General features: G+C 42.0%; 1 protein-coding gene and 1 long non-coding RNA gene across 2 annotated transcripts in view; one reads left to right on the plus strand and one right to left on the minus strand.

Annotated features, from left to right (window-relative positions):
• The window catches only part of znf407 (zinc finger protein 407), a 147990-nt gene that overhangs the window by 129570 nt on the left and 1786 nt on the right, over positions 1-16634 (plus strand). The gene's annotated exons all lie outside the window — the stretch shown is intronic.
• Positions 1336-15809, minus strand: LOC128449781 (uncharacterized). Its single transcript, XR_008339911.1, has 5 exons — positions 15712-15809; positions 10688-10714; positions 10530-10588; positions 3174-3303; positions 1336-1742 (listed from the first exon to the last, which is right to left on the minus strand). It is a non-coding gene; the product is annotated as an uncharacterized LOC128449781 (long non-coding RNA).

Raw genomic sequence — 16634 nt, forward strand, 5'->3', positions numbered from 1 at the left:
AGCTTTTATTACCATTCTCTGGTTACACGCCATAATAACACAGGGCACTTTATCAGCATTAACTTCACTGGAGGAGATATCCATCTGTCAATATGCAAACCCTACATATTAACCATGCTCACATTTATTGGATGTCCACGTGCTTGTTTTTTCTATTGTGTTATTTGTTTGTACCCATATCCAATTGTGTGCATGTGCAGCTTCCTGTGTGTGTTTATACATTTTGTTTGTGTATTAAGATTCCAAACCTTGGCAATAGATATATTTCTATTTGTTGAAATGCACTCAAACACTTGAGAGTTATTCTTACCCGTATGATATTGATTAAAATGCATTACAGTCACTTAGAGTTAAAGGGTTGGTCCACCCAAATCTCAAAAAATCATAACATATCACTTACTGTTGGTGGAATCCAACGACACAGATACAAAGTTATTCATCTTCCACCCAAACACCATTGAGGTGAGTTTAATTGTATTTGTGGTCCTCACAGGATTCAAGCAATATTTTCAATTTTAAAAGAGGCAGCATGTCATACCACACAGAATATTGTTCCACCGTCCATTTGTATTTCACCTCCTCTTTGTGAGAAGTGCTGTGAAGCTTGGTGAATCAATATCACCGCACTCATAGAACCCTATTTTGCAAAGATGCATACATTAAAAACAGAGTTTAACAGGACAATGTTCAAATATAAAACAAATATAAAACACAGTTTTTCAAGACAATGACCAGTACAAACAATAATGCATTGTTTAGTTCTTAAAGATGGATATATAAGAACCTGGACAAATTAAATCAAACTTCCTTTAGTCAACTGTTGTATGTTTAAATATGTTACATGTTTTATTGAAAGGCCAGTATCAACCCCATGTAACCCCTGTGTTTATTTTCACCTGCACCGGAGCATCACGTTTTTTTTCTTCAGTACTGTGTTGTGTACATGTTCCAGTTAGTTGCACACTGTCTCGCACACAGCCCCTGTAATGCTTTTTTGGTTGACTTGCGGACCCTCCCCTGCTCTGAGCTGAGTTTCTCCCACTCTCGGCTGCGTATCATCGGCCTGTTGTCAGGAGAATGGATGGAGTCCGTCCCCCCCAGTGGAAACCTGCCCAGACACAGAGCGCTAACCCACTGGATAACAGATAGACACAGACACCCCACATCCCTTTTGGGGATTTGAAAGGGGGGGTTCGTCTGTCTGTGTGTGTTTTGAGCCTGTGTGTGTGTGTGTGTGTGTGTGTGTGTGTGTGTGTGTGTGTGTGTGTGTGTGTGTGTGTGTGTGTGTGTGTGTGTGTGTGTGTGTGTGTGTGTGTGTGTGTGTGTGTGTGTGTGTGTGTGTGTGTGTGTGTGTGTGTGTTCAAGGAGCGATTCTGTGGTCGTTTGTAACCCTGGCACTCTCATAGCACCTGCTGCCCAACCCAGGCAGCCTCGTAATGATGCAGACTGATGATGTTAATAAGAAGAGGTGCCCCCCTCGGCTACAGGGCTCATGCAGGACACACATGCCCACCTAATCCACACACACACACATAGATGACATACATGCACAAATATGCATACATGAGCTAACGCAAATCGAAATAAGCAAATGTACATTTAACCTTTTTGTAATGTGCAGTAATCACACCGTCCCTCCGTGCGCACACATCCAGTCCATTACAACCTTGATTCTTCAGGAAGCCTCTGTGTCTTCTCTTCGAGGTGGGAGGCTGCTGAGCTGAGAAACACTGCCTCCCTATCTGTACAGAGATACAGAAATAATAATGGAAATAAAAATGTGTTGGTGCGTGTGGTGAAAATCTTTCCGCTGGAAGGAAGAAAAGGGAATTATCTCATACAGTGATGTCTTCATACATGTAGCAATACTCTGTCTCTTTTTATTTAAGAGATAACCATCAGTAATTGGTGGTTGATGCACGGGTTCCAGGCTGCAGCTGCTACAGGTACATACTGTACATACAACCATTCTCTTTTAATCTGTGTGCGCCATTTGCTTTCACATGATTGGAATGTTTGTTTGCGGTCCTGAGAACTTAATCTCTGTTCTCCATCATGATGCTACACTGTAGTAAAAGCTGGCTGGAGCCCAGCTAGTACAGGTTGGTAGTTACTTTATGACTCCCTCTGCAGTGTCCTCTTTTTTATTTTGTCTCACAATCCGAAAGAATTGATGGAGTTGCTGTCTTTATTCCAGCAATGTCAGCACCGCACACACACACACTTTCACTCTCTCTCTCTCTCTCTCTCTCTCTCTCTCTATCTCTCTCTCTCTCTCTCTCTTTCCCCCCCTCACGAGGTAAACATATTTTGCAGAAAAGCTGACGAAGAGCTTGTTTTAACAACCTCAAGGTCAGCAAGTCAAAGCCTGCAGTTGTCACGGCAGCCTCGCTGTGTATCGGTGGCCTCTGTGCACCTATGGCATCTCCATGGCAGATTTATACCTCACCGTGCACCTTCAATAATTCAATAACAGCGCTTGCGTCTCCTTCCCAGCTCTCAGTGTCATTATAGAACAGGGCTAAATGCCACCAGGCCGAGTCCATCTCTCTGTCTGTGTCTCTCCGCTGCTAGAGCCCCCACAGAACACACAACGTTCCCACACATCCAGAAAGACGCTGTGGTGCACCCCTCTGCTGCCCCACTTTCAGATGTGCTCCCGCAGCTTAGTAGGATATCTCATGTTTCAAACGCTGGAATAAGCCGGCTTCATTTGCCATATTATCAACCATGTTAATTACCAGCCACATTCTGGTCATTTTGATGGAACTCATCACCTCTGTTTCCCTTCTACACTAACGATATTGTGTGGTGACCGCAATTTCATTCAGCCATGATGAGCATCAAAATCAGTCAGATCTGCTGTTCCCTCACCTCTTTTATGGCCTGTCGATGCCTCCTCCCTGCGGTGCGGGGCTGTTTTAACCCCCCTGACCTGTCTCCTAGCCCTGCTTAGCTGTATCCTGGACATCCGTGACTCCTCTGGTATTACGGAGCTCCTTCAATCTCTCCCATCGATTCAGCTCCCCCTCTGTTGCTATGTGCTTCAACCTCTCTCTGACCCATCCTCTACTGCCTCATAGTCCTGTCTAGTAATGTGCCCCGCGCAGTGCCCTCCTCGTTCATGCCTATATGTGTGTGTACGTGCATGCATATGTGTGTCCGCCACTGACCTGAGTGATGAGTGGTGACCCTCTGGCTGGCGCCTGGCGTCCTCCTCACTCCTATTGATTAGATCTGAGGTTTCATACAGTAGCCGCCTCACGTGACTCTGTCATTTACTGTCTCTCCACTGTCTCCGACCTGTCTTGCACACAGACACACACACACACACACACACATCATGCATGCACATTCATTCAGTCACTTATGAAGTACACGTGTAAGTGATGAGCTTCTTCTCATCTGCGCTAATGAATGTGAAAGGGGTTAAAGTGCCAGATTCCATATAGCATGTATGAACATACAGGCACCCAGGAAAATGAGTTTAATTAAGAGACAACAGATGCAGCATGCTAACTGCTTGTATCATTTAGCTTTTAGCTCCAGAATGAGTCAGCAGCAGAGCAAAGTGTGAGCGGGGATCACGGAGAAAATGGGGATACAGCTGTCAATGTTAATACTCATCTTAGGGTCTGATTGGAATTGAACGAGTGCGATTTGTGAGTCTTTCATTTTGCGACGTGCCAGGTTGTTTCCTGCCCTCACAGCCTTTAGTAAACAGAATCCTCAGAAAAGCTAGACCTTTATGTGTGTGCTTGTGTGTGTGTGTGTGTGTGTGTGTGTGTGTGTGTGTGTGTGTGTGTGTGTGTGTGTGTGTGTGTGTGTGTGTGTGTGTGTGTGTGTGTGTGTGTGTGTGTGTGTGTGTGTGTGTGTGTGTGTGTGTGTGTGTGCGTGCGTGTGTGCGACTCTTCCACTCAGTCTTTGCCACAGTAATGCTCAGGTTAAGTGTAGTTGCAGGCTATTATACATCATTAGGGTAAGTAAGGCTCAGGCAGCGCGGCAAGAGAAATGGCCTCTTTCAAATGCTTCATTCCTCACCGGCCACGGCTGAAATAGAACCTGACGTCACACACACACACACACACACACACACACACACACACACACATACAAACACACACAAATACACTCATGGGTGCTTGTATACAGGCACAACCTGCTACATGGAGAAAGCAGCTAGCCACTTATACAGTCAGCCGGTCACAAATCACCCTGTCAATCAGCTGGTTTATAGAGGCTAAAGTCTCCTGATCACTGCTGGTCAGTCAGTCCTGCCTGCCACTCACCTGCCACAGCGGAAATTAAAGCATCCTTAATGGATTCGACATGAGTGTTTTATTGCGTTTACACATTTTATGATGCATGTTAACACCAGCCACACTGGATTTAGGTTGCTCAATTTCTCCCGACCACTTCAATTAGAGTCAGGCTGGTGGATGGGTGAGAGATAGACACCCAGTCTGATAGATAAGAATCAATTCATTATTAATTAGTTCTAATAAATTATGTATTCATTTGTCATTATTATCACTTCAAGTCTTAGTTAAATTATTTTTTGATCCAAACTTTTATGTTTTGTCAAGAAAAAAAGGGAGGTGAAAAATAAATAATTCTGGTATGAAATGTTCATATTCAGAGAAAATAAAAATCGAACACTGAAAGCAGATGCCGTAAAGAAACATGCAGTGTTTTCCAGAGATACTTTTTTAAGGTAGAAGTTAGTTAGAAAAGAGTGAAATGTCCTCAGTCATCTTCCTTTGGGCTTGTTTTATTTCCCATGCAGAGGGGGTACAGTGGTGTCCTCTGCCCAGCGAACAGATCTCCAGCTAGGTTTAGAGACAGAGGCTGGCTGGGTGGCAGAGCCAGCAACGTGGAGGTGATAGATGAAGGGGGCAGGAAAAAGACTAATTGTTCTCATTATAGAACAAATACAAATCAATACCTCTCAATGTGAGGGGGAGGTGGTAGTGGTCTTGAAGGGCACTGTACTTATTGCATAGGAGTGGATTTTGTTGGAATTACAAGCGGTGGCGAAGGCGCAGTGGAACCGATCACATTTGAATGCTAATTCCGATAAAAGACAGTTAGATTAATAGATGTGGCGGTCCAGTGCTGGTCGGTCCCAACATAAAAGCAGTGGGGGTGTTTGAGATTGAAGTCCTGAATGCAATTAAATGAGAAAACATATGGCAAAAAAGGGAAGATATTTCCCCAATTCTTTCAAATTAAAGCCGGAAATTTCATTACCAGGGGGGCATATTTTACACAGGCAATTACAAGGTTAATACATCTTCAACATCCCCCTTAAAGTCCTCATATATTTGTTCAGGGATTTTGTTCTTGTATTTTAGTTTAATTGGATATGCAGAGGCTATGCACTACACGCACACACACACATACACACAAATGCAATAGATTCTTATACATTAATTCCATGGAGGTTTAGTTTTGCCGTAACCAAAAACCACATATATGACCCCTAACCAATATTGTAACCTTCACTTAACCACTACTCTAATCCAAGCATTGATTTTAACTGTTAAACTGATTTTAACCCTAAAATCACTATGACAACCAGCCACAATTTCTACATTCCCCCAAGCGTCCTCACAAGTATGACCAAGCCAAAGTGCAAATACACACCCTCTCACACACATTTATTAGAAGAGAGCAGTAACATACTTACTGAGCAAAGTGTATGTGTGTGTGTGTGTTTGTGTGTGCATGTGCGTGAATCCCTGCATGCTCTAGTCTGGTTTCTCTCTGACAAAGATGACATGTGAGTGCATGCATACTCTATTAACTGTATGTGTGTATTTATTTGTGTATGGGGGGTAAAAGATGAGGTCAAACTGAGGGCTTCTTCAAATGCAGCAGAAAATATCCCTTAAACAAAAAGTTTTCACAAAAAAGTTAAGTTGTAAAATATACTAAGCTCTAAAGATGTTTAAAAGAAATAATCAAGGATGAAAGTCAAACACAAAATTTAAAGAAGAAAATGAATTAAATAAAATGAGATATTAGAATCTAACGTTTGTTTCAGAGTGCAGTTTTGAGATTATGTTTTGATAAAAGGTTTAAAAACAAATCTGTTTTTTACTGCAACATGTTGATGCCATCTCCTCCGAGTTTCCTCCCTGTCAGGTTGTTTTCCTCTGATGTAGCCTGTCTTATAGACGCATACACACCACACTGTATGATAGAAATTCAACATTAAAGCAAATTGGCAGAGCCACAGAGGGCGGATCAACAGTGAGAAGACAAGCTGGGAAGGAGGCGGAGAGAAGAGGAGGCAGTGTGAAAGATAGAGTGAGTGAGATGGAGATTATGATGGAAAGAGAGAGAGGCTGTGGTGGTTTATATAACATCTCCAGGATGGTCTTTGGCATGCGTCAGGGGGCTGAGCCATCAATCACTCCATCTGTGTAAAATCATGAGCTGACTCCAATATTGCTAAATATTTATACTGTCACATACACACAGGCGTGCAGATGAAAAGAGCCATTCATTAGGGCCTTCTCAGGCCTGTCAGCCTGAAGATGGAGATTAGAGAAGCAACCTCCCACCGCGCCTGGTTCTCTTCTCACCGAGCTTCTCAGCCCTATATATAGAGCCATCAGGGCGATAAATATCTCCAGCATGCCTCTGTTAGGTAAATATCCAGTAAATATGGCAGGGAGGATCGGAGACTAAGCTAAACAGACCTGTGTGTCTGTGCGTGTGTGTTGTGTACAAGTGTGAGTCTCCTAACAGGGAACAATAGGGACTTGTCATGCTATATTCTGTTTGGATACACTACGCTGATAGCCAGGCTTTGATTTGGTTGGCGTTCAGGATGTTGTTGTAAATGTAAAGTTGAGTAACTTTCTCAGCTGATGATAACAAACCAAAGAAGCAGGAACACAATGAAGGAGAGAAACTTGTTAACAACCTTAAGAAATAATCTATCATATCAAATAAAAGGTATCAAATGTGTCAAGATAACTTGTTAATTTAGATTTTAACAAACTCAATTCATTGGGGGGCTTTTAACTGAAGTGATTTTATAGTCGGTCCAGACATTTCTTTTTTCAGTGTATAAAACCAAAATGTATTCTATTTTCAGCGAACCTTTACTCTATCTCCCTTTAGAAATCAGTCATCTTAACACCTTGGTTTGGCAGTGCTAACTTTAATGTGTACGCGGAGGTATATGCATAATGCAGTGTTTGTGGAGCTTAACACAGCTTGACCTCTGCTCTCTCCCCTTTATGGAAGTGCAACACTGAATTGCTGGAATCCCTCTTTAATGTGTTGCATTGCCATCGACGTGTAGTTGGTCCACAGAGTAACTTTAGCTTGATAGATGAGCAGAGAGAAAAGGAATCTGAACCAAGTAGCTCTGCTGATTGCATATACAGTAAACAACAAAACCCCTGAGTACATCCCTGCTCACTGTCACTAAAATGTTTAGTAATTAAAAATGCTGCCCAATTAATACAACTGAATTAATTTTTAACCCAAATCGAATGCCAGTTAATAAGAAAAATCTAAACCTTTGACTAATCAAACCACCATAAAAGATATTAAAGTCACTGCTGCCAACATTTAAGATAATCCTTTATTAGTCCCACTATGGGGAAGACCAGCAGCTAAAGGGATATTAATACCAGACACTCAGTAAAAGAAAAAACACAAGATATATAAACACAAAGAAATATATATATAAAATTGCACCTTTATGTCATTGAAATTGCACAGATATAAACTGAATACTGCATAGTTAAATTAGTTAAAATCCTGAGTATGATATGAGGTGGATATGATCAATCTTTTATGTTCATCTTTACTTTAATTGATCGATTCAATCCTCAGAAAGAGATGATTCTTCTCTTACACAACCCTATTGAGAGATGTTCACAGTTCTTCAGCAACAGCTGTTTTTCTGCTGCTGTTCTGCTTTTGCTCTGCCTTCCATACCCCAAAGTTGTATCTGTTGGATTCAAGTCCAATGATCAATGTCATGTTGGTAAATTCCTCTCCTGACTAACTTCTTGGTACCGGGAGTCATCTTTTCATTCTGTTGTTGGATAAAAGCTTGTATTCATAGTGCCAAATATAAATTCCATCACCCCTGAAACCTTTTGCAGTCACGCAGCCTCCGTATCAGCACACTCCCGCCTCTGTGTTTCACAAATGGAACTGTGCATTCATTCTGTTAGTCCTGGATAGTTCTATACCAAACATGCCGGACGCCATCTGATCCAAACAAATTTATTTTGGTTTCATCTGACCAAAGACAGCGCTGCCAATATCCATCGAGCTTTCTTTCATGTTCTTTGGCAAAGTGAAATCTCGCAGTTTTGTGGAGTTGGTGGAAAATGTTTTTTCTTCTTAGACGCCATCTGTAAAGTTCGACTTCACACGTCCCACACATGGTCTGATCAGTCAGTGAAACGTCAAAATCCACAGATAAATCCTGCGCCAAGTTACCCTTAAACGTATGTTTTACAATTTAAGAGGGAGTAAGAAGCTAATAGTGCATTGTGTGCCACTGGTGCTGTACTCATCTGGGCCTTTTTTATAGCTCCTAACCACCCTATAACTACCCCTATAACTGCCTTGTGTTCAGATACCAGGTAGTCAAAGTATGGTAAAATGAAAGAGGAGGCAGAGGTAGCTTACTAACCTGGTGTGTGTTCATCTGGTTGTTGATTTTACTTTCCAAGCTTTTCTCTTTATTATTGCATTGAAAGATAGCGTGGTACGACTATTGTTGTTATGAAGATCGTTCTGGCACCAAGTGTCAGGCATGCCCATTGTGAAGCGTTAACGCAACACGTACATGTGAGTCCACTGTAAATGTTGTCCGACACCATCAGGATACAGACAGTTTCATTTAACAAACCATTTATAACCAACAAACCACATAATTTGTATCAATAAATAGAGAACCTCCTCCACAGATTATATGAGAATAGAAGTAATTATAGCAGTTCAAAAGTCTTTATTGCTTTGGATAAAGAAAAGATTTCCTCAATGATGACTGAAGTCAGACTTGGCCTTCAATGCCTGTGTGTTCCAGTTTTTAAGCTTCTCAACTGACATCTTTCATATCATTCTGCTTCCTTATTCTTTGTTTATTCTCTTTATCCATTGACCCAATCCAGTCCACACTCTCTTCATGTCTCCACCCAGTTGTTAGAAAATTCTGAAGCGTGCCATTGTGTTGCGAGCACTCATTTCATCCGCCTTGACGGACCTCAGATCATTGTGCGGGCCAGGCTTTGGCAACAAAAAGACATCAGCAACATCATCTTCACACTGTAATTACGAGAATGGGGGTAAACTTCATTTTGATTAGCGAAAGAGCTTTTATTCTCAAACTCACATCCATAATTAATCATTAAATCATGGGAGAGTGAGTGAGAGGGATAGACGGGGAGGGGGGGCAGCGAAAGGAGGATGGAGGGATGGACGGAGGGAGGAATGGAGCAGTGGAGAGAAAGGAAAAGGGCATGTAATTATCTGCAGAAGTTCGACATCCCCTGTAAATCCACGGAGCTGCCTGACGTCGCTAATTAAAGAAGCAATCAAAGGTCCACCTACAGAGATTTTGAGAGAAAGAGAGGGGGAAGGAAACATGCCAGCGAGAGAGACGGAGAAGGCCTAATGGGGAGAATGGGACAGGGGGAATATGAGGAAGGAAGAGTGTTGGGATCTTTGTTATTGTTTCATATGTCAACCTCCCCTCTTGGATGATTGGATGAGGCTCACGCATGCCTCCTCCCTCCTCCCTCCTCCCTCTATTCCATCCCTTTTTTCCCCCCTTTACTTGCATCTGGCCATCACACTGTGATCATTTCTGACCTTCGTCTGAGGAGCGCAAATAGCTGCTGTGATTTACAGCATCAGGGAAATAAGCGCCACTCCAACCAAAAGTAATACATTAGTCATATCTGGTTAGACATTTGTAAAGTTGAAATGATGCATCTTCTGATGCTTTTCTAGGACGCATAATCGGTGATGTAAGCCGCAGTCGTCAGGTGTTTCAGGCCTTTCAGCATCAGACGCCCTCTCACTGGCAGCCCTGCTCAGGCGGATCAAGCCACACTTTGTGCCGCTGTAACAACCTCCCACGTGTTTGCTCGTTTTTAGTTTTTTTTATCCTTAGCCAACCAGATACATTCTCAGCAACCCGCGTGTTGTGGAAGGAGAACATTGATCTTTAGTTGTCATTAAATGTATTGTAACATTCTCTATTGTTACCCAATTGGGTTCTTGTAAGTTATTTCTGCCATGAAATTAAAACGTGTGTCCTCTTTTTAAGCGGTGTGAATGCATCCACTATTGTTAAGTCTAGGCTACATCAGATGATGCTTGTGTTATTATTTTATTAATACTATTTCTTTTTTGTAGAAACTATTATTAGTATTTTAGATTTTGCCATGCTGTTACTACCCTGATTGCCAGAAGAGAGAATACGATGCTAAGGATGAAAGAATGAAACAAGATGGTTTCCACAATTTAGTTTTTTTCCACTTCACCTTTGGTTTCTCTCTCAGTTTCTCCCTCCCTGTTTTTCTCCCTCTCTGGGGGCACAGACCTGGGGGACACGAGGTAGATAGAGTTAGTGTGGACCAGATTATACTCACACTGGGTCATCCTCTGTCAGCAGAAAAAGAGCTGAGAGCAAGTCACCTACCTGTGTTTCCTCTGACCACTGCCTCAACTGTGTGTGTGCGTGGGGGGTGTGGGTGTGTGAGAGAGAGAGAGAGAGAGAGAGAGAGAGAGAGAGAGAGAGAGAGAGAGAGAGAGAGAGAGAGAGAGAGAGAGAGAGAGAGAGAGAGAGAGAGAGAGAGAGAGAGAGAGAGAGAGAGAGAGAGAGAGAGAGAGAGAGAGAGTGAGAGAGAGATTATATATTTACTCTTAATTTCGACAAATTATAGTTTTCTGTTTTGTTTCAGAATCAAACATATATTTGCTGCAATGATACAAGAGAAAAACCACATTTGGATATTTTCCCTTATTAAACACACACACACACGTAATTATGTGAGCCTGTGCTGACAATAATATCTGTATTGTCTTGAAAACTACTAAAATAGCTGTAGGGTTAGTTTTTTACGTATCAAGAAACCAAAATCCTTAATATTCTTTGTATTATTATGTTTTCCCTCCAAAATAATCTAACCGTTGTCATTGCAAACATTGTCTGGCAACCATTTCTCAAAATCTAGATTTTACATGTTTCCTTGACTTGCAAAGAAAGGACGTGTAGAACAACACATTATGAGCTGTGTTTAAGACGTGAAGCTTTCCTGCCAGACCAAAACTCTCCTCCCAGAGTGGGTGGCTCTAAATAAACAAATTAAAGAGACTAAAACACTTCACCACCAAAAACATAAAATGAATAAATTCCTATGTACCAGAAGATTTTAGCAAAAACTGGTTTTGTGTCTGTATTAAGTATTGTGTCATTTGTGTGATAATGTGATCTTAAAGATATTCACTCTTTTCTTCAACTTTTGTTTCAAGTCACTGGTGGATTAATACTGGCCTTCAGAGTCACTGTATCAGTGTAACAGGCCCTCTGTCAGTCTGTGGCCTCATTCTCTTCTGTTTATTCGTCCTTGGGGTGTGTTCAGTGTGTCTTCATCTCTCTCGCTCCGTCCTGTCCACCCGGTGTCAATCTGGCTGCTGTATAATTGGTTGTTTTTTGGTCGGCTGGCCTGTCCTCCATGGCGTTGATTCATGGCGTTTGTAAAGGTGACAGTAGCGGCTGTCCGTACCAGACAAAGTAGAGCCATCACCAGGCAGACCTCAGCTGACCTGCGAGTTGGTGCGCACACACTGGCAAGCACGCAGACACACACATACACACATAGGAAGCACATGCAGCTGTGCCTGAGGCCTCACCGGGGAGGAGAGGGAGGCAGATAAGGTCATCGTGTCCACGGCTTGACCGCCTCCTCAAATAGACACATACAGATGGATGATTGTCTCTTTTGTTTTAATTGAATTTAAATCAAAATTGAATACATTTTATACACTTTATGCATCTCAATTAATGTTTACAGTCACATTCACATAAACTTCACATACAGTATAGCTCTTGTCCCTTTATATAACATGAAAAGGGAATTAGCCTAGCCACAGCAAATCTATGTCATGTTAAATATTCTATATACACAGACCCTGCAGGAATATGTAAAGAAAATCACATACACATACAAGTAAATTGTAAAAAAACAACATAGAGCGTATAAGTTTATAATACATATGATAAGCACTTTCTTAAAAGAATAAATATATTTTACAAGTAAACGATCCATGAAATCATTGAAGCCACATTAAAAGTAGAAAAGTAAAGAAAAACAATCTAAACATCGTTACATAGAATCCACTAAAAAAGGTTAGATACACAGAGATTTATATTGTAAACACCTAAAAACGTGTAGAAGCACACAACCGCACACCATGCTCTCATGTGCAGGCCATTCCCAGTGACCTGGATACACCCTGAACTGACACTTTATCTACTTAGCAGTGTCACCTTCAAAAGCCTGCACCACTGACACACACACAGATCACCTCATGTGTAAAAATCACCCCACAAATAACAGCCATATGTGTGTCAGGTTTAGGGGTCTCCATCAAGCACTTTTTAAGGCGCTGGCTTCGTATCTATAATTGAAGATAATCGGCTGGTAAAGGGATTGTAAAGGGTTTCATGCTGTAGTTCAGAACCGATCAGACGCTATGGATGTTTCATGGTTCTGACCTTGTATAAGCACGTTTTTTTTTTTTTTATCCTTTCTTCTGTTATGGTTTGATACAGTATAATTGACTTTGCTTGCTGTTGTGTCTATCCACACTGATTTCTTTGTCTTTTAGAGTGTGTGCGTTTTTTTGTGCGACAATACTTATTAGAACAATTGAGTGTTTGTAGTGGTGGCTATTTAGATTAATACTTGGGTTCAATTTCGTTTCAGGGATTAGAGAATGAATACAATCGGTCCACACAAGTATAATAAGACGTCTGGGTGTGCGAGCTGGCCTGATTACATGTGCATGTGAAAGTGAGCTTCCATTCACAGCGAGCTGACCTGTGTTACAGCAAGTGTAATTGATTGTGTGTGTGCTGGTGTCTCGGTGTTAAGGTTAATTTCTCTAACTGCTGGTAAGTGCTGTCTGACCGCTCCCCTGGCGGTCTCTCCGAGCTGAAGTAATGCCACTTAGAGGCCCCAGGCCCCTGCCACCGGCCAGTCCATTGATTCACTGATCAATAATTGCATCTGTACCGTACACTGAGCAGGGAGACTCCCGCACTGACCCGACACTAGCACAAACACACCAGCTGGGCCGAGGCACAGAGTCCCACCACACGGACGGTCATCAAACTACAGTCCAGGGAACACCTAAGGGTCCATTAATTAGGATTTATCCCATTTGGAGAATAAATTCACTCCCATCACTGCTATGCTCCCGTACAGTCCAGTCATACAGACGCAGGAATTAGAACAGTCTCAACTACTGTTGCATCTTTGCAATGTGCGTAAAGATTAACCATGTAGATTTTAGGACCACACAGTTTTGTTATTGTAAGAGGAACAGTAGAGGCCAATTTCCCCCCAAAAATCTTATCACAATCTTTTAAAACGCACAATCACAAGCCATGATCTGGATTGCGGTTGTTCTTCGTAATTTTTAAATGCACTGTTGACTCAGCTGATGAACTCATCTAAAGACACAAGTAGATCATACCATGCATGTCTCATGTGGCTCCAGGGCTCCTGTGGCTTCTAAAAAAGTATTAAATTAAATTGTCTTAAACTGACCATAAATATTCTGTTCAATGTCATTCTCGCGTGTTTACAACAAATCTCTCTGGTCCTTTCACACTTTTTCCACTTCTGTCCCTAGAAATGTTCAAATCTGTGCCTAAAATTATTATTCAGTAAGTTCATATAAAAAGTCAAATGTCCTCTACATACACTATGCCCTCCGTTGACGTTTATGTTAGTCACAGTCAGACTTTGGATAAGACGTTCCTATCATCACGAAATTAAAAATGACATCACCGCCCGTCTCCGCATCCTTTTCTTCCTCCTGTTGTTTTATTCCTCTCAGGGAGCCTCCATCTTGTTTCAGATCACAGGCAATAAAGCAGCCTGCCTCTCTCTCTCTCTCTCTAGCTATCTATCTCTCTCGTCGTCTCTTGCACTTCCTGTTAAAAGAATCAGTCAGTCAGAACACTGAAAACACATATTAAACAGGCATCAGCCTCTCGCCGGGGCCAAATCACGCTGTTCAAATGTTGTTCTTCCACCGGGAGCGCAGGACAACTGAAGAGATGGGATCTGCAACATTAACTTGATTCACGGCTGAGGCGACTGAGTGACACTCCATAAACCTCAGCGGGCCGTCGCTGGGCCCCGCCGACAGCACCCCATGGCTAATGTGACACACAGAGGCAACGCATAGCCCTACCACCCCCACAAGACACACACAAACACACATACACACGCGCACACATCAGCAAGCACAACCAGGGACTCACATATACATACAAATATATATAGAGCATCACATATTGTATTGACACACACTAGTGAAGCCTGAGCATAACATTCCACCCACATATTGAAACATACATACAACATAAATACAAAGACGCATTCGCACATGTTTGTTACAAACTGGTAAAACTGATCTTTACCAAGCTGAATATATACACAGTCAGGAGGTCACACACTAGAATGCACGTTAACTCCAAACACTCACACATTCAATCAAACATGCAAGTCTATAGTTGTGAGGACATTCATTGACATAATACATTCCCTTGCCCCTTACCCTAACCTTAACCGTCAAAACCAAATGCCTAACCCTGAGCTAAACCTAGTTTAACCCTAAACAGCCCATTGAATTTGTGAGGACCAGCCAAAATGTCCTCGAAACATTAAAATGTTCCCACAATGATGAACCAAAATTGGCCCTCATAACTATAGGTAGACATGTGCGCACACATGCAAACACACACAAACACACACAACCACACATGCACATAAAAATAGGTTTTATGGTAATTCAGCAGAGAGTTATGGTCCTCTGCAGAAGACCTCTCAGCTCACAGCGTTTTGGCGTAGGCAGTTAGCATGGGCCCTGTAGCTCTGTGTAAACAGGTAACCTCTGCTGCTCAGAATGTCAACTTCCTCTGGTTGTCTTCATCCCTGCAGCCTCCCTCTACACACTAACTACTCTGCCTGTCACTGGTGTTGCAGATGTATGAACTGAGATTTACTACACCAACATGTTGCATTCGAACTGCGGAGTCACAGTGATGTTTTTGGTAGTTTGTCTTTTAACATTTGAAACATCCTTATTTCATACTACACAGAGAGTAATACGCAGTAGTAGAAAGTGACATAGAAGTGTCTGTGTATGTGGGGGTGCATATGTGTGCATGCGTGCGTGTGTGTACCTTTTTTCCTGTCTTCTCATCAGATGTCAATGAAACCAAAATAAAAGCATACCCTTAGAATTATTAACTTTTATAGATTTTCTGAATTAGGTTTACTTCACTTCTGCAAATTGTATCTGTCCAGGTCTCAACAGTTGACTCTGTCGTTGGACAATTGTGAACAGATAAAGTGTTTACTGTTTCCTCCAGTGATACATGTACAAACATTTGAGAGTGTATCTGAAGAGGATTTAGAGACTTACTGTCAATGGCCGGTGAGCTCTGCTTATTGTGAGAGTCCGAGTTAAAGTGAACACACCCCTGTGTTGGTTTGAGAGCTAGGCACAGCCGGGTCAGAGACTGTTTGCAGCACAGCTCTGACTTTCTGATCACAATGTCAACCTTGTGAAAGCAGGACATTAAATGTCAGAGGGAGATAGGAATATCAATGATTGATGAGTTTGTTCCTGTATGTACTGTGAGATCTGTGTGATCTTGTTGCTCCCCTTGAGGTTAAACCTCGCACTTCCCAATATGTCAACTTTTCTGGGAAAGAGAAGCTGTTTTATTTCCTGAAGAGGTGAGGTTTTGGAGAGAGTTGTTAGAATTTTGAAAGCTTTCATGTGTGGAAAGAGTTTCAGTATCTTCAAACTTTGAAGTACACACTTTAAAACTAAAACATTGCCAATGAATGTCCACATGCTCTTCCAGTGACAGTAAAACATGTGTTTTCAGCTTTTTGTACGGTAAGTTCATGTGTGCCGAGTAGCCCAGGTGTGAAAAAAGTCCCCTCTTCACTGTCTCAAATTCCCATTTTTCTGCATAGATTAGCCTACAAGTGTCTGAGGCAGGCGCTGTTCAAACAATGGCATTTCTAACACTGTTCCTATCACCTTGGAAACGCCATGGCAACCTGTGATCTGAGAGGGCACAGTGTGGCTCAATTAGCACCAGTCGTATCTCACCACACTCTTCCGCCAGCCTAATATCTCCATATTCTGTCTCCTCTCAGGCATTAGTGACAAGAATATGTGCAGTGTTATAACAACTTTTACATCAACTTAGTTTTCTATATGGCTTTTGTTTCCACATGGCGTCTGATGCATAAACACGGCAAGTTGAACAGTGGTGGTTACTCAGAGGACTAAGAGAGGAACATACAGCTTTGTGTCCAATAACAGCCTCT

This window comes from Pleuronectes platessa, chromosome 10, assembly GCF_947347685.1.
Source record: "Pleuronectes platessa chromosome 10, fPlePla1.1, whole genome shotgun sequence".
Lineage (NCBI taxonomy): Eukaryota > Metazoa > Chordata > Actinopteri > Pleuronectiformes > Pleuronectidae > Pleuronectes > Pleuronectes platessa.